A 22,783-nucleotide genomic window follows, 5' to 3' on the forward strand; every position below is an offset into this window, starting at 1 on the left:
AGGCAGCCAGCCCTGGGTCTGGCCCAAGGAGGTGCCTTTCAGTAACTGAGGCTTTGCTGTGGTTTTCCCCATGGATGTCTTTGAGGCCCTCGGAGTCTGAGCCAGCAAGGCTCTTTCCGGGCTGCTTGAAGGTTGAGACAATGCTCTCTGTCTGTACAATGCTCTGTGGCTTTCAAGATACGTTTACAATTTTATCTCATTTGATCCCCTCAGAACTTCCAGGGAATGGGCTCAGGTGGTGCTATGATCTCTTTTATGAGAGGAAAATGGAAGAATAAACTAAATGGCTCAAAATCGCATCCTGATAAGTGAAGCCAATGTGGCTTTCAGGTGCTATGTTGGACCTGAGAATTTAAAACCTTCCTGTTTATCGTCCTGTTTCATGGTATATGTCGCTGTTCAGAAGAAACAGATTAAAGGCAAACTTCAGCTCAGGTCTCATTTTAAACCAGTGGCTTCTAGATGTTGGAAGGAGAAAAGCAGCTACGGCCTCCACGAGGAGCCCCGGATTCTGGAAACAGAAACCGTGCTTGGCTGCCTGGGAGGTGAAGACTTAGGTGGCCACACTCTGGGGGAGTTGATGAGGTCTTGACCCCTGCCAAGGATTCTGCACATTCCTTTATCACTCAGGCCCTTCCAGGACATAACTCAGGGAGAGAACTAAATGGAAGATCCAGATGCTCGGCCTCTAGAATCTTTGGAATCTAGTTTGTGAAAGGCACCGCTCTACAGCTCCAGAGCCCAAGGTTCACCCTGGACCCTCTGAATGCTGGAGTTGGGAACAGCTCTGGTCTCTGCCACCCGCAGAGCTCTTGGCCTGGCAGAGAGACCCCCAGGGACTACAAGGGCCATGATGACCCCCCCCCACACACACACTGGGGGGCCCCATAGGATACATGATGCCCCTGGGAGATTTTATTTTATTTATTTTATTTTTTAAAGATTTTATTTATTTATTCATGAGAGACACAGAGAGAGAGGCAGAGACACAGGCAGAGGGAGAAGCAGGCTCCATGCAGGGAGCCTGATGTGGGACCCGATCCCGGGTCTCCAGGATCACGCCCTGGGCTGAAGGCAGCGCTAAACCACTGAGCCACCCGGGCTGCCCAACCCCCTGGAAGATTTTAAGACCATCTAGGGATTCATACTTCTAGGTGCTACACTTGAGCATGCTAAAAATAGTTATTGCCATCGTTTCTCACTTTTCCTGAGCACTTCTGTATTTTTAAAGATGATACCCCTATTGTCATGGGGCTTAGATGTCATTGGTGTGTGTTGAACTATTTACGCCGAGGTGGTTTGGTTTGTCTTTGCCAAAAAAATCACCCTCTTGTCACTCAAACTGGAGTCTCAAAACTCCAGCTCGTGGGGCAGCTGTGAGTGAGCTGTGCGCGTGCTGGAGTGACTCGCAAGTGTGGGCACAGGTGCCTGAGGCAGGGTGGGGGTGTGTCACTCTTCAGAGCCTCAGCTGCATAAACAGCTCAGGGAAGGGACACGGAAGCCCCATGAGGTGACACGGCAGTCTCACTCACAGTCAAGTGCCATGGTGACCTTTAGAACTTTCCATGAAATATGACACAGTATTTTGCAACCAGCAGGAGAGCATGAGCAACTATGTGCTAACGCGTGTGGCTGCCCCCGCTCCGAGGGGCCCACTGCCCTCTTACATAATGGGATTCTGTTTGGCTCATAGACTTTCAGGGATCTGGGTGCTTTTCAGGTACTATCACATGGTCCTCAAAGGTCTCTGAGTGAATTTTCAGTTGAAGTGTCTTTATTTACTCTTCGCGCATTCCCACAGAGAAGAGGCGACCCCAGATCCCACAGGCCCAGGACGGGGGAACTGGACCCTGTGTCTGATGCCAGCCCTAACCCTGGCCTTCCGTGGGATCCTGGGCAAATCATTTTACTTCTCTGAGCCTCTCTTATTTCTTCAATTGAACAGCAAGGGTTGGCCTCCTACCTCCCCACGTGGCACTTTGGGAAAAGTCTCTATACTCTGTTCAAGTGGAAGGTGTCCTTGACCCCGGGTGTGAGGGCATGTTTGAGGGGTGCGTCTGGGCCATGAGAACCCATCCTGAGGGCACCAAGAGCCTTTAGTGAGCATGGTCTGCAGAGCCTAGGTGCTTCTCTCTCATCCTGGCTGCTTGTGACTATTTTGGTCAGTTCACAGCTGCACATAACACAGTACCCAAGTCACTTCAATGATAAAGTTTTGGGCCTTAAAAATTTTTTTTAATATAACTAGAAATCCCCAGGAAGAGTGGGCATCAGAGTGGATTGCTCCTGTGAATATTCCCTGGACTGCCCAACCTGAGCTCCTGAAGGAGATGGATGGGATTGTCCCAATGACCTGCGTGACCCCATGGGGACCCCCTCACCAGTCAGGGCCCTCTGCTGCTGCGCACAGTTGTGTGTACAGGGATGGGATGACAAGGGGAGCTTGGCATCACCCATGCTGTCTACTGCAGAGAGGGGACACGTCCTGGTTGGGGCCACAACCAGAAGCCTGGAAACGGGACCAAGTTATTGGGGCCATGGAGGTCTTATATCTTTGCAGTCACCCCCAGGCTATGGGAACAAGGCCTCCTAGATCACCTGCATCTTGGTGATCACCAGGGTCGCCAGGAGGTGTCACACATCAGAAGTTCATGCACTTGCTAATGCTCGTAGTGTGGAGGGGCAGCAGGCTGCACAGGGAGTTTTCTGGCCCCTGGCCCGTCCTGCTGGCCTGTCTGCCCTCCCTTTGATGTCCCTTCTCCATCTCTCCTATCTCCAGCAGTGCCACTCGTTAGACAGTCCCCTCCACACTCTTGCTGCTGAATGGTTTGCACCACCATTCACCTATGCACAGAGTCCCCTCTGGTAAAATGCACACATGAAGGTAAGGGCACCTGTCCCCCATTGTCACCCTGTGGCCCTGCCCTCTACCTTGCTCACCCTAAGGATGCTGCCTTCGGGGGAGTGCAGACCTTTGGTTGGCCAAGGGCAGGGGATCCATCACAACCGCTTCCCTTGGTTCCAGGGCCTTCTGTCAAGATCACCCCGGGTCAGGCTATGCTGCCCCCATGCTGACTGAGGAGCCCAGACAACAGCCTGCTTGTCTTCCCTGGCCTGCCTCCTGACTCATGAGCCACCTCTAAGAACTCACCCACCCAGTGCTGATTCTGGTTCTCCTAGCAGGTGAGGCTCCCACTACCAGGGAGTCGCAAGAAAAGAAAACACAAACACACAAAATAATGAAGCCAGCACACAGTATGCCATGTCTGCAGGAAGTACTACTCTTCAGGGCTGTTTTATTTTTCTGGTTGTCAGGTGTAGGTTCATAGTTGAAAAACTACAGTTCCAACAACAAAAAACAAACAATGCAACTTGAATTACCCATAATTCCACCCCCCCCCCAACCTTGTAGAACCTCCGAGTGCTGATTAGGGAGGCCGTGTTCCCTCAGCCTGGGGCAAGTGCTAGGACAGAAGCCATCTCTTGCCCCAGTCACCTGGTCCTATTCCAGCCCCAACGAGTGACTTGTAAAGTATGATCTAGAAAGACCCAGAACCTTTAAAAATACATTTTAAAAGAAGTTCCAGGGACCCCTAGGTGGTTCAGTTGGTTAAGTTGTCTGCCTTAAGCTCAGGTCATGATCTCAGGGTCCTGGGATCAAGCCTACTTCTCCCTCTGCCTCTGGCCCTCTATCTTACTCTCCGCTTGTGCTCTCATGTTCTTTCTCATTCTCTAATACATAATTTAAAAAAAAAAAAAAAAAAAAAAAAAGGTTGTTCCATCTTGGTAGCCACTAGTTCCTTTTCTTCCAGCCCTTCCCTTAAAAAAAAAAGTTCCAAGTATGGAAAGCATTCCATCAGAACATATTCCTGCTGGCTGAATCAGAGCTATGTAAAGCGGTGTCGCTCCCGTTCGTTCGAGACCATCAGCTGGTGGAAACGGTGAAGAAGGGAGTGAATGATCATCTCTCCTGGCCCCTCAGTCAATGTGTTGGAGGCAGGGTCCTTGGTGACTGAACCTCAGTGTGACCAGGTCCCCTCTGCCAGCATATCAGCATTCATCTCTCTGTGGCATAAGAAGCATCCTCTCCAGTTGAAGATGTTGTAGGCACGTGTGAGTCAAACAGGAGGACCCTAGGGGTGAGCGAGCTGATTGTTAAATTATCAGGAATCTTGCAAGACTGTCTGAGCCCCGCTGGTGCCTTGAAATAGGTCATTGTTGAGCGTCTACACCACGGAGTGTGGCCGACCACAAACCTGTCCTCCCCGCCTCCCAAAGATCTGCCCGCTTAGCATTTTCCAGAACACCACTGCCTGTATGTTTCTGAACTCAGGTGTCGCCAGCAGCCTTTTCCTCTGCTCTTGGGTAAAACCGACCCTGGGAAGAACATTTCGAGTGAGGTCAAAAGTCCATGTTGGTGTAGGTGGGGGGTCTCTTTGGGGATTGTGTCTGTCAAGCTGAAAGCTGCCCTTAACCTTCCATCTCAAGCTTTCCAGGATCTGTCCTGCAGGACAGGGAACTGTATGAGCCAAAAACTTTTTGCTGAATTAGACCAAGTCCACTATTTCTTTCCAGAATATTCCGTTACCATCTCAGTAACAAAATAGTGGCCTTGGATGATCTGGGTGATACACTTACCTTCTCTCCGCTTTATGCTCCTCTACAAAGCACCAGATGCTCCTGTTGAGTGAATTCAGACAGTGTAGGGCCCTGAGCTGAGCACAGCAGTGAGTCCTGGCCACGCAGCACTGAGGAAACAGCAGGCTTCCTGCTCCTCTGCCCCGCAACCTGCATGCATCTATGGGGTTGGTGAGCAGGTTGGCCTTGTCTTTCCAGAGCACAGCAAGCTTCTCTGTCAAGTCAGGTGTCATAGACTCTCCACCTGCAGGGCTGGTCCGTATCTCAGGCTGGACTTTCAAACATGGTCCATCTTTCTTTCTCCTCTAAGCCCACCAGCCTGAAGATCAAAAAGTGCCAGTGAGAATAGAGCAGCTTTCCAAAGCACCCCAGTCAGTCCCCAGGGGTCTTCTGCGTCCCGTAACATTCAGCCTAGGGCAATGCCCAGTCTCTTGCTATGCTGGTGGTGAATTTTCCTTGGAATCATATAACAAGGATTCAAGTCTGTGTTCTCCCAACTGTTAGCTGTGTGATCCTGGTCAAGCTACCTCTCTGGCTCACTTTTTTTTTTTTTTTTAAATATTTTATTTATTTGAGAGTGAGAGAGAGAGAGCATGAGCAGGGGAGGAGGCAGAGGGAGAGCGAGAAGCAGGCTCCCCGCTGAGGAGGGAGACTGATGTGGGGCTTGATCCCAGGACCCTGAGATCATGACCTGAGCTGAAGGCAGATGCTTAACCCATTGAGCCACCCAGGCACCCCTGTTGTTCATCTTTAAATAAAATGGTATTAATGCCTGCCTCACAGGGTGTTGGGAAGATTGCAGTTAGATAACTGTGAGGTGACCAGCACTCCAACTGGCTTATGGTAGGCACTCAACAAACAGGATTATTATTTTAGTAATTAAAATATAGTTCTTAGAGGACAAGAAAGTCTTTGAATTATTTGTAGCACTAATCTCCTCCATCAGTAACTGTCCTGTACATTTGGTGGAGGTTTAATAACTATTTGATGAGTGAGTGACCAGGAAACAAAGCACAGAACCATCAGGCGCGCCAAAGTCATTGTTTATTTTCCATACGAATTTACACTCCTATTTAGTCACTAAGCTTTGAAATGTTCTCTCTCACTCCATTCTTTATCATATAGTACAAGAATATTATATTGGCTTAGACAAAAACTTTTCATCTTCCTTCTAATCAAGTATGACTCTTTGTTACTGGAACACGTGTTCAGTAGCCTTTTCCTAAAGAAGTTCTGCTTTGCTTTTATTTTTTTAGGTGGATTTTTATTTATTTATTTTTTCTTTTTAAGTAGTCTCTATGCCCAATGTGGGGCTCAAACTCATGACCCTGAGATCAAGAGTCACATGTTCTACCAACTGAGTCGTCAGGTGCTCCTGGTTTATTTTGTTTTATTTTTTTAAACATTTTATTTATTCATGAGAGACACAAAGAGAGGCAGACATAGGCAGAGGGAGAAGCAGGATCCCTCTAGGGAGGGCCCTGGGATCCCACCCTGAGCCAAAGGCAAACACTCAACCACCGAGCCACCTAGGCGTCCCTGTTTTTATTTTTACTTATTTTTTTAAAGATTTTATTTATCTATTCACAAGAGACAGAGAGAGGCAGAGACACAGGCAGAGGGAGAAGCAGGCTCCATGCACTGGGAGCCTGACGTGGGACTCGATCCCGGGTCTCCAGGATCCCGCCCCGGGCCAAAGGCAGGCGCTAAACCACTGCACCACCCAGGGATCCCCTGTTTTATTTTTAAATCAGGAGAACATTTCACCTTCTGTTAGGAGCTGAATTGATAATACATTTTAAAAAAAAGAAAAAGAAAGAAAAGAAGAAAAGAGAAGAAAAGAAAGAAAAATCTCAGTGGTGGGAAAAGTCTACCTATGCTGTTTTTTTCAGAGTTTAATCTCAGTAAGTATGGGCTACTATTTTTTTTTAAGATTTTATTTATTTATTCTTGAGAGACAGAGAGAGAGAGAGGCAGAGAAGAGACACAGGCAGAGGGGGAGAAGCAGGCTCCATGCAGGGAGCCCAATGTGGAACTCGATCCCAGGTCTCTAGGATCACGTCCTGGGCCGAAGGCAGGCATTAAACTGCCAAGCCACCTGGGCTGGGCTACCATTTTTAACAAGAGATGATCCACTTGTACACTGGGGGACCCAACTAGAGGTGGGTCTTGCAGCTTGTTCTAGGGGCTGTGCTGACCTGGCCTCTTTCCTTTCCTCAGGACCCTCCAACCCTCAAGGCCAACTCAAGCTCTCCCTTCCAAGAGTGGGGGGCACACAATTGCCCCTCCATCCATGTGTGTTGATGGCACTCATGGTCTATACTGGCCACTTGGGATTGATCACATTCTGCCTTTTTTATGCAGTTACTATTGCTTTACAGTTTATCCTTGTTATTTGCAAATTCCTTGAGGGCAAAACTATTTTGTTTGTTCATTCATGCATGCTTGCTACAAATATTTGATCACTGTTTCTGTCCATCAGTCCCAGCAGGAAAGAAAAGGCACACCGAACAGACATTAGAAGTTCAGACTTCTGGACTAGATGAAATCCTAATGTGATCAAATCTTATCTTGATACACAGAAGTAGAAATTGAGGCCCAGAAATGAGAAGTAACTTTTTGAGATCAGAAAGCTAGTCAATAGCACATCCTGTAACTTCCCTTTAATCTAGTGAAGATATCAGAAAAAAAATTTTTTTTTAATTTAAAAATTGGCTCAGGTTGTGATCCCGGGGTCCTGGGATTGAGTCCCACATCGGGCTCCCTGCAGGGAGCCTGCTTCTCCCTCTGCCTGTGTCTCTCATGAATAAATAATTAAATCTTAAAAATAATAAAAATAAAAATTATTTTTCTGTATTGTATTTTTAAAGTTTGGTTTATTAGTTGCAAAACACGTATGGGTTTTTTGTTGTGTTTTATTAGATCAGGGTTTGGCTTAGAAGTGAAGATTAGAATTCTAGCCCTGGTTCTGCCGTTAGCTACAGAACCTTGGTTAAGTCCCAGCCCCTTCCTGAGCCTCAACTTCCCCATCTGTAATGGAAGAAGGCTGGATTAGATCCTTTCTAAAATCTCTGTCTAAAAGCGCTGTCATTCTAGGGGTCCTGAGTGGCTCAATCAGGTTAAATATCTGACTCCTGATCTCAGCTCAGGTCTTGGGCTCAGGGTGGTGAGTTCCAGCTCCATGTGGGGCTCCCTGGGAGTGTGGTGTCTACTAAATAAATAAATAAATGCAAGCTCTGTCATTCTACAATTCTTAACAAGCCCAGGGCTCAAAGTGTGCATTTGCTGAAGAAACCTTCCGGGGAATTCCAGGGGTCCCTGTAGCCCCACCTCACAGGTGATCTCGCATCTCTCATCGCGAAGGAGCACGAGCTGAAATAATAGGTTCCGTGATTTCCAGCCTGGGGACCCGTGGCTCCTCTACCAAGAAGCAGCTGGAGCCTCCTGACCCCGTGGAACCCTGGAACACATGAATCAAAATAGTTGTGTGATGTCATGTCATAATGGGAATGTGCTCCGGCCAATTGGTGCCAAGAATTGTCTGTCCAGGGCGGTTTCCTTTTACAGTCTTTTTAAAGAGACATCTGCAGATCTGCACATGACCGGCGGGCCGGGGCGCCGCTTGCCTATTTAGTCTTGCCTCCTTTTCTGATTTTAAGGAGGAAAAAGCCCTGGAGCGCCTGAGCACTCTGCTGACCTTAGCCACATAAACAAACCCGCGGCAGGTTGTGCCGAAGCGGTGTCTTGCCTACTTAAGGCCAGCGGGCTACTCCGGAGGCGTGCAGGGGGGCAGCTGAGCTCTCCCTCGGAGGAAGGACTGCGCTGGGCTTGCCCTGCAAGTCCCCGGGCTGCCGGCCCTGAGAGGGACCCACCTGTGTGGGCGTGAGGGCCCCTGGCCAGGGCCCCTGGATTCAAGGGCTCCTGTTTGCTGAGGCTGCCGGTGCCCCGTTGCCCCACACCTGCCGGCTGATGCTGCCCCTGCCCTGGCTCCCTGCCACCTGGTGCTGACGCGGGGCTCTGCGGGTCCTGGCATGGTCACATGCCACTGCTCGTGGGGCCACAGCTACTCATGAAGCGCTTCGGCAGTCTCAGGGGGAACAAGAAGCACAAGGATCCAAACCGGAGCACTGAGAGGCGCCAGTCGGAGCCCCATGGCCTTTTTGGTAGGACCCTGCCCTTTGCCCGGTTCTCTGCTGGCCCTGGGCCAGAGGGGGGATGCCCCACAGTTTGTGTGTGTGTGCACAGCCTCCTAAGCAGGAGCTGTGTGCGGAACTAACTGCCAGGCGGTAGTTAGAGGACTCGGGTGACAAGGGTCTCCTTGTTGATGGTAATGCTTGCAGTGAACTGCCCGACGCTATTCTGAGACTGTCCCCTCTGTTTTACCACACCTGGCCCGATGGGGTTAGGGAGCAATTGGATTGTCGTTCATTTAGGCAAAACCGGCAGCTTGGGAAAAAGAAAGAATGGGCTGGGACTATTTTGGCTGTTAAAGGTAAAATGTGTGTGGCTAGAGAAGACTAGTGTTATGGGTCAAGGGGACAGACCCTAGGCACTGTGGCTGAGTAATCAGACCGATCAAGGGTTAACGTGGGAGGGAAAAGCACCAGCCTGATTTGTGTCCCCTGGGGGAGAAGTTTGCTTTGTGGTCTCCCTGGCTTCTGGGACCTGCCTCAGCTTCTCCACACACAGGGAGGGGAACCACTGTGACCAGGACAGGTGGGGGAGCATCTGCAATTCAGCACTTCCAGTGACCTGTGGATTTGGGGTAGGTTTTCCCTCTGGCTGGCTGGCTGGCTGGTGCGGCAGGTAGATGCCAAAGCAGTCTTAGCTCCCAGAAGCCTGGCTAAGACCTGCCCACTCAAAATTAGATGGCAGGCTTCTTCGTTTTAAGTTCCTGGTGGCTACTGCCTGTCTGCCGTGGGATGTTCCTGAGCAACAGGGCCACACGTACATCCCAGAGGTTGTGAAGATGGGGGAAGCTGAGCAGTGCCTTAAATTGTGTCTCTTGAGTGGAATGTGACATGGTGTCAAAAACAAAAAACAGTCCTCATGCGTCGTAGTAGAGAAATGACTTTGGCAAAACATCTCAAACAGATGGATATAAAACTTGCTGACTTCGCTTGCTAATCCAATTTAACCAGCTACTTCCAGAAAGCCTCTGGCGGCCCCAGTGGGAGGCTGGTGACCCTGGGGAGTGTGACCAAAGGACACAGCATCCCTGGAACCGGGGAGTTTTCAACCTTGTGAAAGATCAGGAGTAGTGTGTGATAGGATGCTATAGTGAGGTTAGGTAGGAGCATGACGCATGCCCCTGCCCCAGAAAGGAATGGCAGATGTCTTGGACTTGAGTCATAGGTGTGGTTTGAAAAGAAGACTCTTTTTAAATAATAAAGTAATAAACACTCATTTACCTTGGAATTAAATCCAAACCCAATATTTAACTAAAAGTCTCATTTTGCTAATGGGGATGGGCAGACCCATTATTAAAAGCCTATTATTTGCCAGACTGTGATTTCTCCTCTTGCACTTAAAATTTGGCTGTCATCATATCTCTTATGCTTCGGAGATAAAAAATAATATTTGAATGTCGATTAAGTTTTGTCAGTGCTCACATGCAAATGCCAGCTCTGACTGGGGTCAGGAAAATCAGGGCTCCCTCCAGAACCTCCCTCAGGGGCTTGGGAAGCAGGCTGAGGTGCTGGAGGTGGCCGAAGCTCAGGCATCCAGGTCTGTGGCGTGTCCTGATTTTGTTAGTCTCCATGTGCAAGGAGCCAAGAGCAAAGCCTGATGGCAGGTGTCGGCCCCTCTGACAGTGCCAGGCAGGGAGATGCTGAATGAAAAAACAGCACAGTGTCCACTGGACATCCCCTGCCCTCCGTGCCTCACTAACCCTCAGCCACCCCTCAGGACTCGGCTTAACCATCCCTCCTGTAAAGTCCGGTCACCTGTTCTGTGATCTCCTGGCTCCTCAGGGACAGCAACGTGTCCCCAAGGGGGCGCCCCATCTGTCATTCTGACCCTATCACACATTCTCACTACAGAACTGCTGGTTATGGGAGGCACTGCTCCTGGTTGATAAGCAGGTATATTGCTTTGGGATTCTTGTTTTCTGAATTCCCTTTCAGCCGTCCTGATCCACTCTTTCCGACGGTTATTCCTGAAGCACAGAGTTTTAGAGGAAGTCTCTTGTGCCCCCCAAGAAAGCTTCCATGAGGGTGATGACAATGTCCTGTGCTTGAGCTCCGTTTCCCTCAAATCAAGAACACTCAGGTGGTCAGCTTGGGTCCTCGCCCTCCGGGACCATGCCTGCTGTCCTGGGAGCCATTCACCATGTCCTCAGCTACAGCTGAGGGTAGAGCTGTTCCTCCTGGAACAAGGCACACTCTGTCTCACTGGCTGGTTTTCCTGCAGTTCCTCAGGCTGAGACACATGATTGCTGCGCCTGTGTGCGCACGTACACCCGTGCACACACTCGCACACATCTGTCTCCACAGCCTCCTGATTGGCCAGAGCAACCGAATCAGGCCATGGCTGGTCAGCAATCACAAAGTCCATTTGTATTTGCCTGGATGGCATTTTGCTTTGCAGGTGCTTGACTCTCCTTGGTATTTGGAACCTTCAAGACTTGTGATAAAACACCCTGAAAGTTCAGATTCATGAAAAGCTCATCCATTTTGGCCTCAGAGTTTAGTGTCTTCCCAGCTCCCCTGCAAAGTGAGTCAGGCACCTCAGGTTTTCATGCTCTGTGTGATGAGGAAGCGATGATTTTGACTTTCCAGCCTCTCTGGCCCACAGACATCCAGATTATGTCGACAAAGAGCCTGTGGCAATAATAATAAAAATTGTAAAAGGAAGACTAGGAAGGATTATGCTAGACGAGATAGACGAGAATTGGCTGCAGCAACTTTACCCTCTGCAACTAGAGGGGAGTAATTAAAAGATGTGTGTACTTGGAGTCTTAAGGGATCCCTTCTGGGGACCCCTCTGGAGATAGGAAGCCAAGGAGTGCATCCAGAAGCTGGCGCTCTGTCCCTGTGCTGCAGGGGTACCTCAGTGACCCTGAAGACCAGAACATCTGATGCGTCTTTGCTTTACAGAGAGCCTCCCCTTCCCATTAGTCTTCTTCAGGATCCATGTACAACCACTTCTGGAAAAAGTTCCAGAGTTCCTCATGCCCAGGTGCACTCATGCCCCTACACTGCCAGGCCCAGCTCTCTGCAAACGGAGCTGCAGCGGGCATGGTACTTGGGGGAGTGTCCCTGGCCCTTGGCCTCGAGCAGCGGGCCTGGCTGGAAAGTGGTGTCTGTGGTCTGTCCTGCCTCCCGCAGCCTGTCCCCCTATGCTCCCTGCCCATCCCTCCGTGGCCTTCGTGCAACTGCGGTCACCTCGAAAGACACCAGTGTTCATTCAGTCTTTCGTTCAAACACACATCTTTACCTCTCTGTCATGGACGTTTTCAAGCATATAGAGAAGTAGGGAGAACAGTGTCACATTCCCATCCTCAGGTTCAGCTATGCTGGGTGCTCTGACAGTCTCACCAGTGTCTGGGGTGCAACAGTGAGCAAGACACCCACCACCCCTAGTGAGGCAGACCCCTGAGATGGTTTCTTAAATTGTGGTAAGGTAAGATTTCCCACCTTACCCACGTCTGAGTGCACAGTTCAGTGGCAGTAAGTACATTTACATTGTTGTGCAATTACCATCCCCATCCATCTCCAGAACTTTCCATCACACCCACCTAAAACTCTGCACCCATCAAACAGCCCCTCCCATCCCATCCTTCCCAGCCCCTGGCACCTGCCTTTCAACTTCCTGTCTCTATGAATTGAGTGCTCTAGGAACCTCACACAAGTGGAATCACATGGTACTTGTCCTTTGTGGCTTGTTCAACAGACAAGTGAGCCTTCATTTGCGATGCCAGGCGGTGGTGAGTGCAGTAGAGAAAGGTCTACTGGACCTCTACAGGAGGTCTCCTCGGCCCAGGCTTGAGAGACACGAGGAGGCAGGCCATGCCGACCCCTGTGTGCAGGTCATTCCAGCCAGGTGGAAGCCTGAATGCTGAGGAGGGACACCTTGCTGTGTTCCAGGAGCAGCAAGAGGCCAGTGTATGGACAAAAGGAGGCAGACCCAAGTGCTCAGTGGGAGACCAGGTGGGAGGGTGAGCTCGGGCGGCCAGGTTATTCACTGTCGTGTTGATGTGCAGAGGACTTGAGGTCGTATCTGCTTGAGAGGGAGCCCCTGGAGGCCAAGGAGAGCCCTGATGGGCCCTGAGGGCTGGGCTTTCCCTACGGCCACCCTGGGACTGCAGCCCCCACCCTGCCTCTTTGTGGGCCTGGTGCCCACCTGGAACCGCTCAGCCCTGGCTCTTATTCTCTTTGCCAAATTTGTGCTCGCTCAGAGGACTCCTGTAGATACAGCATCTCATCTGCAAAGATGGGGTGTTCAGGGTGTGTGTGTGGGGGTCCTTCAGAGTCCGTAGCAGTCAGGGATGGAGGCCTTTAGGATTACAGGAGGGCATTTCATGGTGTTTCTGGAGCAGCACACAGTGTAGGAATGCCCATCTCAGCTAGAAATCAGGAGAGAGAGGCCTGGCTCGCTGGCCCCCTTCCATCCCACCCTGCGCCCCTGCTGGAGGAGCTCTTCATTCCTCTCCCTGACTCCCCTGGGCAGCCGTTACCATGTACTGCTTGGCGGTCCCTGGACACGGGCCCCTGGTTGACAACAGGTGGAAGGCATGGCCCGGCTGAGGGCTTCCTGAGAAAATCTCAGTTAAGCACTTCCGGATTCATCCTCTCTGCAGGCTCCCTGGATCACTCAGCAGGGCAGGAGGTCACCACCCCTCAGGCTGGCGGGAGGCACAGAGGCTCGGGGTGTGCGTTCCCTCGGGCTGTGTGCTCCCCTGCTCTGTCCTTTGGCTCCCCATCTGTGTGGTGACCCCAGGGTCTCGGAGGAGGACTGGGGGAGACAGTGGTGGCTGGAACTGTCACTCTCCATGCCCCTTCCTTTCTCAGTCCCAGCAGGACAGAGGGGAGCATCCTGGCAGCAGGTTGAGTGACAACAGAGACAGGGAAATGGGTGCTCATGGGCTCCAAGAGGTTAGGTAGCGTGTAAGCAGTATGGATCCCGGAGCTGCTGTCCTCTGGGGAGCCCTGGTCTGACGCTGCACAAATGATGCTGGCACCACAGGTATCTGATAGGCAGTGAGATGAGATTGCAGGGCCGGCGGAGTACATAAAGAAGTAAGGGAGAAACACTCAGGAAAAGGGGGGATTTAAACACAGTGAGTCTGGACAGTGGTAGAGAAGCGTCCTATGGCTCGGTGACTCGGCTTAGGGCTGGAATAACTGGCTGGGGTCAGACAAACCCTGATGCTCCATTATCCAGAACCTCCCAGAGGGACCTGGCCTGTGGTGGGTCTTAGGGCCCAGGAGCCTGGGCAGCCGAAAGCATTGTGTGGGCTTCTTGCTTCTAGATGAAATCAAGAAGTTGGTACATTTAAAGAGCGGGATGAAGTCTGTCTTCAAGTAATAGTTTGTCTTTAATGATTGAGAAGAAAAAACATACAAGGTCCAAATGCTCTCAAGCACCAGCCCTTGGATGTTCCTTGAGGGCCTACGTGGCTTCTTGTCCCACATGTCCCTGGGCCCAGGCCTTGGCCCTTCCCTGGCTGGCCTTCACAGGTATCCCATGACAGGGGTAGTGGTCCAGAGTGTAAGCCCCCAGGAGGGCGCGTGTGCCCTCCCAGCTAGGCCCCAGGTCACAACTATGCCTGGCCTGAAGAGTCCAGTGTGAATAGTGGCCCCAGAGCCATGCAGTGACGGTGGGCCTGGAGAAATCCCTGGCTGTGAAAGCGGGTCCACAGGTACCTGGTCTTGGGGCTCCAGAGCAAGAGCACTGCTGGGAAGGAGGGAGTAGAAGGCTCAAGGCAGGTTCAGAAGCCAGTTTGGGTCACTCAGATCACTGAAATGCTTGGCCGAGCCCCATGTTAGGTTAAAAGATGGAACACGAATCAGCTAATGCCAAGGATTTCATCAAGAACAGGAAACAAGTGGTGAAACTACTAGGACCCAGCCAAGACTGCGTTCCATCTCTCTATCACTTTTGTATCTATAAACCAGATCACCTACAGCCCCTTCCTCCTCAGAAACACAGCTTTGCTGGGAGACAAGGCTGGACCCAGCAGAGAACAGGACCCCCTGAGCTTCAGATGGCAGGCCTGGCACCTGCTGTCTCTATACTCAGTCCCTGGGGAAGGGAAGGCCTTGGGAAGCCCCTTCAGGACAGATGCACTTCCATCAAAAGTTTCTGGGAAATTTTGGTTAGTTGGAATGAACACGTATGTCCCTTGAAGCTTTTCTGTTGGCAGTTTACTGTGTATATACGTTGGGAAACCTTTTAATGTCTGCCAGTATGGAGCAAAGAAGGAAAAAGAGAAAGGCCTCCTGTAGATGATGGGGAGATGTATTCTCAAACGGAGGGTTTACGGGAGCCTTCATTGGGGTTTCCACAGGAAAGGCAAGGCCAGGCAGGGTTAGCGGCTTCAGAATTGGCTAATTTGAATATTTCCAGTAGGCTGTGGGGGTGTCAGGCTGTCTCTGGTTGTTGGTCCCTGGCCCTGGGGTGGTTAGGCCGGGGGTTGGGAGGGGGTGCAAATCATGCCTTCTGAGTGTAAGAACCCGAGGAGAGGTACTGAGTAGGGGCTCTGGATTGGTCTGTTTGCCTATGGAAGGCATGCTCTGTGTAAGAATTGGTGGCCCTGGGAGGGGCAGCCTCTCTCCCATGGGTGAGGACTCAGATTTCAGAACAAGAACACAGAAAATCAGAAAATATAGTTCGTATCTGATCGCTTTCCCATATTTCTGACTCCTCTTTACCTTTTACTTCCAAGTGTTTTCAACTCTGCAGGGGGACAGTCTGGCTTCCTTGAGAGCTGAGCCTCCAGCACCCAGGGTCCAGACACCCTGGCTCCTGGGCCTTGCATACCCGGCTTCCCCTTAGGCTACTTCCCTCTGGGGGGCGGGTTTCTGCCTTTCCTTTCAAGGACACGGTCTTTCGAGTATGGGGCACATGTCTGGTGCCTGTGGGCCAAGGTGAAGGGCTGTGTGTCCCCAGTGGGGTTTCTGTAGGCCGCAGAAAGTGCCATGTGAGCATCTGGGGGTGAGGGTGCAGGTGCCGCCATGAACCAACCACGTGCCTGGCAGGCAGGCGGGCAGATGGCAGGGATGCTTTGTGGCCGCCTGGTGTGGAGTCTGTGCCCTTATTTCTGTAAGAACGTGATGGGAAGGTGTGGCCTGGCCAGAACCTTCCTCAGGAGATGTGGAATAGATGGTCTGAGTCCAGCTTGCCTCCATCCTGAGGCCTCCCTGAGCCTCACCGCCCTGACTCCCACTGGGCACAGCTCCTCCACTCGGCCTGCGCCCTCACCTTGGTTCTCTGCCCCACCTTGGCCCCCTGCATGGGCATCACTGCCTCTTCTGGTGTCTGCATGTCCCGCTCCATCTCCGTTGTTTACTCTGTTGAGCTCCAGCCATAGCCTGTGGGATGTGGCTGCAGGCGACACAGTGGGGAAGCACACAGACTTTGAGCAAACACATAACAATAGGTCCCAAAAGCGTAGGATGAAGGATGATAAACGTTAAAGGGTAAACTGAGATCTTGTCAGAAGGGTCCAGTGGGGGCTGGGGCCAGGGAGGGGAGGGTGGCTCTAGGCTGAGGTCACCAGCTAGGTGTCTAGTGACAGGGGAGGAGTGGGAGGGGAGCCGCGAGGGGTCCAGGCCTGCTGTGTCAGAGGCCCTTAGCATGGCAGCCCAGAGCTCAGGGGAGTGACACAGGTGTCTCAGCACTTGGAAGGTCATCCCGGGTGGCACCCACCCAGCACAGCGCCCCCGCATGCATGCTGGGCCCCAACCTGCTCCGGATGTTCCCGCTGAGATCCACGAAGCCTCACAGGAGGTGGGTCCCCGGGGCCACCTAGAAAAAGCAGGTTTTCTCCCAAACAAGAAACAGTGGAGCTCTGCTGGAGGTTTCCACTGTGGAGCTCCGCATTGTTCAGGTGGCTCAAGGGTGCCGAGTGCCCAGAGAACCGTGGCCCCCAGGGAGTATGCCCTCATTCCAGGCTGATAGAAAAGACGATGCCAGGACTCACCAAACTCCTCAGGGGTGGAGACTGTTCTCTGCCCCTGACAAAATCCGATTGTTGCCCACATTTGTGACCCGCCCCCTCCTCAAGAACGGGACCTGGTTCTCAGTCTGTGGCCTGCACAAAGCTTGCAAGGACCCGTGACAGCGTTCTTAAGGGAGCTGCAAAGTGGCATGTTGTTTAGGCTTATGGGAAAGACTCGTAAAAGAGGGGAACAGTGGTTCCCCATTGCTCCCCTTTCCTTCCACCTGCCTTGAATGCAGGTGTGATGACTGGAGCTCTGGCAGCCATCTTGGACCCTAAGGTGACTGCTGAGGACAAAGATAAGGACTCGGGACCGTGGAATATAGAGACAGGAGTTGGGGTTACCATAGAGCTCTGGACGGCTTACCTGCCACACACCTCCTTTGTGTGAAAGGAGACTAAACCTCTCCATTGCTGAAGCCACTATGATTTCAGATTTTTCCGTAAAATAGGAGAACAAAATCCTCACAGGTAGAACCTAATGTGGAACTTGATCTGTGCTGGACACTGAGTAGTTACTGGAGGACCATGCAAGTGATCTGTGAGCTTCTCCCTACACATAGGTGTTGCTCCTCCAGAGGAGGACACTGAGGCACAGTGGGAGGGGGTGGCCCATGCTGGGAGGAGGGCCCTGTCTCTGAGGCATGCTACTGACCTTGGTTAAGCTCCATATTCCCTAGAGCTGTGTGTTCAGTATATGCAAGAAGACTCATTCTAAGAAAATGCTGATATTCTAAACTTACACTGAAAAAAATGAGACCCGTTGATGCTTTATATAAATAAGTCATTTTCTTGAAATTACTGTATCCCTTTCTGTGGATTTAAAATATGGCTTAGTGGGACATCTGAGTGGCTCAGTGGTTGAGCATCTGTTTTCGGCTCAGGGCGTGATCCCAAGATCCAGGATCGAGTCCCACATCGGGCTCCTTGCAGGGAGCCTGCTTCTCTCTCCGCCTGTGTCTCTGCCTCTCTCTCTGTGTCTCTCATGAATAAATAAAATCTTTTTTAAAAAAATAGGACTTAGTTTGAAAAGATTCCACCATGGAGAGAGATGGGTATGATGGGAGGCACGCTGGCAGCTTTCAGACCAGCCCTTTGGGCCTCATGTTGAGCCTGAAAGTAGGCCGTGCAGTCTGGACTCTGTACGAACCAGGTTTTGACACATTTCTTTTCTGATGTGTATCTGGTTGTACATCATTAGATAAGCCAGAAACCCCAAGGTAATCTGTCAGATAAATGTATGTATTATTATGTGTGTATGTTAGCCGGGTGCTAAAAATGAGGTGAGAGATCCCTGGGTGGCGCGGCGGTTTGGCACCTGCCTTTGGCCCAGGGCGCGATCCTGGAGACCCGGGATCGAATCCCACGTCGGGCTCCCGGTGCATGGAGCCTGCTTCTCCCTCTGCCTGTGTCTCTGCCTCTCTCTCTCTCTCTCTCTCTCTCTCTCTCTATCATAAATAAAAAAAATAAAAAAATAAAAATAAAAATGAGGTGAGCATATGAGATGTGGCTCACGGCTGCCTGTGGTCTGGCTGGGCCTAAGGACACCTGCCTACAGGGGAGGCCCCGGGATGGGCGCTGGTGCTCAACGCTCTGGGGCTTGGGCAGAGTTGGGCTCTCTTTGCACTGGACCTGGGTGGTGAGGCTGAAGTGATGGAGACGGGGGGGGGGGGGGCAGTCAAAGAAAATTCTAGAAAGAAAATGGTGCCAGGTTTGACAGAACCTAGAATGCCAGGCTGGGGCTTCCAGAAGGGGTGTCAGCCAAGGAGGGTATTAGAAGAGGGTCCAGAGGGAAGAGCCAGGGCCTCCACAGCAGCTTCCCTTGGCCTCCCCTGCCCCGCCCCCCCAGGAGAGGGGCCTGCAGGTGTTTCCAGCCCCTGGGGCAGCCCCTACCTCACACCTCCTGCCACCTGTGTTCGGGCTGCCCTGTTGCTCTGAGGTGGGTGTCTCTGGCAGATGTCTCCCTGCACTGATGTGTACAGGGCCCTGGTCGCCAGCCTTGAGGCACAAGTAGGAGACCATGCAGCAGCCAGCCAGGTGCAGGAGGGAGTCATGTGGTACAGTAGAGGGAGGCCAGTGTGAGAAGGAGCTGGTGCTGGGACATAGCCAGGACCTTGAGTGCTGACCTGGGTGGTAGGGACATCACTGTGAGCTATTAGGGATGGTCTCACATGATTTGGCTCTACAATGTTTTATATCCAAGAACTCTGTTAAGGCAGGTAGAGGGGATGGTGGAGGGGTGTTCCCATTTCACAGATGGGAGAACTGAGGCCAAGAGACATGTCAGGCACACACGGCAGTCTGTCAAGGGAGATGAGTGTCTCAGGCCTCTGCAGGCAGCGTTGGCCCCGCGATTCTGGGCACCCTTTTCATAGAGCTTCCCTCTATTGAATATGTGCGAGGCAGGCCACCTGTACCCCCTTGGCTGCAGTAACACTCAAAGCCTCCCTTTCTCTGCCACATTCTTCACCCACACTCTGGCTGCTGCCCCAGGCAGTCTGTGAGCCATGGGGATGCTCCTGGGTGACTCAGCCTGGTCACAGTGCAGCCAAAACTGATCAGAGGAGAAACAGAGGTGGCCATAGTCTCCAGATGACCTCAGAGCAGCTGTGGCCAGGACCTGAGTAATGGTCTTGGAGGGGACCCCAGGAAGACGAGCTGTGTCTCAGGTTGGCACCTGTGGGCCAGGAGCCCTCAAGGTGCGCCCAGCCTGGGGGTGATTGCCATTGCCTACCAAAGCCTGTCCAGGGTCCCCCTTCCCAGCTACACCAGCCTCCCTTCTCCTGCGTAGCCCCACAGCAGAGCTCCTGTGGCTGGTGGTAGATCACCTGGAATCACCCTGTCCTTAGGTCCAGGCCTGGCACTTCTGTCCCTGGACTAGTAACCAGACAGGGCTTGAGTCCACTGCTCTTAGAAGGTCCCAGCACCCACACACAAACCGACCTCCGGTACTGCGTCATTGATACTTGATCAACAATGCAACACTGACTTTTGAAACCTTGTCAATGTAGACTTTACTAAAGTGGAAGCCTAGGGAAACGTGTACGAATCCTATAGGATTTGCCTATAGGTCGCAAATTTGCAGTTTGAACATGTTTGTGTAACTCAATGCACGGATCGAGGACAGAGCCTCACGAGAGCACCCCAGAAGCCTCTCCCACACTCCCTCTGGGGCACTTCCCCTCCGAGATCAGCATGGTCTGGTGTGGAATGTTCTATCATGGGTCCAGACACGATTTGGTTTTCACCATCTGGCTGCTTTCCCTTGCTCGTTGTGAGATGTGGCCCGGCTGCTGCCATAAGCTACTGTTCACCCTCTTCAGTCGCCAGAGGAGGAACACCCGGTCCTCTGCACAGACGGTAACTCCTCCACCCACCTGTCTGGAGGGACATGGGCGGGTTCCGGTTTGGGGCTCTGACCCAGTCCCACTGTGAGTGTTCTTGTACGTTTGCACACCTCTGTTGGACACGTGCAAGGACTGCTGGTCATAGCGCACATACGGGGAGTCCCGGTTGATACCTCAGCTGTATGTGCAGCACCCCTCTCCCAGGCTAGTCTCTAAGCAGAGGCCATGTCTGCACTTTTTTTTTTTTTAAGATTTTATTTATTTATTCATTAGAGACAGAGAGAGAGAGAGGCAGGGACACAGACAGAGGGAGAAGCAGGTTCCACGCAGGGAGCCCCATGTGGGACTCGATTCCCGGACCCGGGATCACGCCCTGAGCTGAAGGCAGACGCTCAACCACTGAGCCCCGCAGGCATCCCCATGTCTGCACATCTCCACACCTCCTCACCTGGTGCCCTGCGCTCACCATCGACTCCTTCCGCCCATCATCTAGCTCTACGCAGACACAGGTGCTTTCCCTCACCTGGTGAATTGGGGCACAGCATCAGTCCCCCAGGGAAGCAGTGAAAGGCAGTGCCCGGCACCCCACGTCCTGCCTGGCTCCCCCGCCAGCAAGCACTCGGGCTCAGCCTCTTCACTGCACACTGAAGCACTGCAGGCGGGGTCCCTGGTGGATCCGGGAGGAGCCTCCCATCTCTAAAGCTGTGTGCTTCCCGGGGCTCGGCGTTTGGGATTTATTTATGACTGGGAACTGTAGCAGGACCTGGTTTGTAACCACCAGCTGTCGCTATAGCAACTTCTCACTTACAGCAGCCTCTATACTAAAAATAGATCACCTCATCCCTGGGATAGAAAAACCAAAGGAAATCAAGGTGGGGGAGGGCCCAGCCTGCTCAGCTGCGAGTCCCCAGACAGATTTCGAGGTGTGTCTGGTGTAGCTGTTCGGACCTTTTTACCCACCCCCCCACCCCCAGCCTAAAAGCAGAAAGGCCTGGGATGGGATGGCCAGTCCCCTGCCAGCGTTCCCCGGGGCCACAGGGGCACAGAAGCCTCCCCTGCTTAGACCTCATCTGTCTTCTACTTTATCCAAATCACAGGATTTAATACTGAATTATTAACAGTCGTTCCGGGTGGGCCTTATTCTATTATTAATCTTAAATTTTAATTCTTCTGTGGGATTGTAAACATTTTTCAAGGTCAGGGACTTAATTATCAGGGTGATACAAGACCTGAAAATCCTGTCCTCTATGAAAAGGAGTTGAAAGAGTTGGTAACGTTGGCAGGGGCAGGAGTGAGCTTAGCAAGGGGTAGGAAGAGCCTTCCAGTGGTTCAAGGGGTGGGATTACCTCGTTCTCATCCTGTAGGAAAACAGAACTCAGCTTCACAGGAGAGAAATATTCACTACCATTCCCCGCATGAAATATGTGCATTTTTAAAATGCATTTTGTTCTGTCTTAAAAATCTAAAAACTAGGGATGCCTGGATGGCTCAGTGGTTGAGCATCTGCCTTTGGCTCAAGGTGTGATCCCAGGGTCCTGAGATCGAGTCCTGCATCAGGCTCCCCATGGGGCCTGATCTCTGTGTCTCCCTCTGCCTCTCTCTCTGTGTTTCTCATGAATAAATAAAAAATCTTTTTAAAAAAATAAAGTCTTCTAAAAAAAAAAAACAAAAACAAAAACTAAAATAAAATGTCAAATGTTCAAAAGCCTGAAAGAGTTCCCCGTAATCACAAGCATCTATGGGGCCCCAGTATCTTTGTGGAAGGACAGTGTTCTGGAGGGGGCTGCTGCAGGAAGGGGACACCCACCTGGACAGGGCTGAGCTGAGCCCGCTAGGGTGTGGCTGGCAACCCTCCGAAGGTGAGCACCCTGCCCTCACACAGTGGGTGCTCAGCAACGCCAGTCACTACAACAAGGGCACGTTTTTAAACATTGGATGAAAGATTTATGGAGACCTTCTCAAGGCCCTGGCTCTGAGATTCAGGTGAAATAGAGCATGGATATGGGTGACAGTGAGAAGTAAGTTTGAAATGGGAGTGGTTGGGCCAAAGGTACTAGAAGTAGCCCTCTGGGTCCAGCTCAGAGGCAGGTGGGGGCACCTGGGCTGCTTGGATTTGGACCTTCCCAGGGACTCCCCTCTCTGAGTCACTGGAACTGACTGCCCATGAGCCACACATGGTAGCAACAAGTGATAACGCCCCTCTTTATTTTTGTTTTGTTCTTGCATTTTTTTTATATTGGGGTAAAAAAACAAACATGTAACCATGAAATTTACCATTTATCTATTTTTAAGCTACAGGTCTGTGGCATTGATAACATTGGCGTTGCTGTGCAACTACCACCACCATCATCCCCAGAACTTTCTTCCTGCCCTTCTGAAACATAAACATCCATTCTCTGGCCCCTGACCTCTGGCACCTCCCCCCCCCCCATCCTCTGTCTCTGTAAATTTGACTGTTGTAGTAACTCATGCAAGTAGAGTCATGCGGCATTTGTCCCTTTGTGAGTAGCTTATGTTGCTTAGCACGGCATCCCCAGGGTTCATCCGTGTTGTGTGTGTCAGGATTTCCTTCCTTTGTTGGATGGCACAGTATTCCGTTGTATGTGGATACCAGTCAGCAGATGTGGTCATCTCT

The 22,783-nt window shown here is 51.6% G+C and overlaps 1 protein-coding gene and 1 long non-coding RNA gene across 2 annotated transcripts in view; one reads left to right on the forward strand and one right to left on the reverse strand.

Moving 5' to 3' along the window:
• PRKAG2 (protein kinase AMP-activated non-catalytic subunit gamma 2) overlaps positions 1-22,783 on the forward strand; it is a 265,607-nt gene that overhangs the window by 107,722 nt on the left and 135,102 nt on the right.
• On the reverse strand, positions 3,261-8,098 carry LOC144284716 (uncharacterized). The gene is made up of 3 exons (XR_013353177.1): positions 7,969-8,098; positions 4,639-4,957; positions 3,261-4,133 (listed from the first exon to the last, which is right to left on the reverse strand). It is a non-coding gene; the product is annotated as an uncharacterized LOC144284716 (long non-coding RNA).

The sequence above is a fragment of the Canis aureus genome, chromosome 15 (genome assembly GCF_053574225.1).
Source record: "Canis aureus isolate CA01 chromosome 15, VMU_Caureus_v.1.0, whole genome shotgun sequence".
Lineage (NCBI taxonomy): Eukaryota > Metazoa > Chordata > Mammalia > Carnivora > Canidae > Canis > Canis aureus.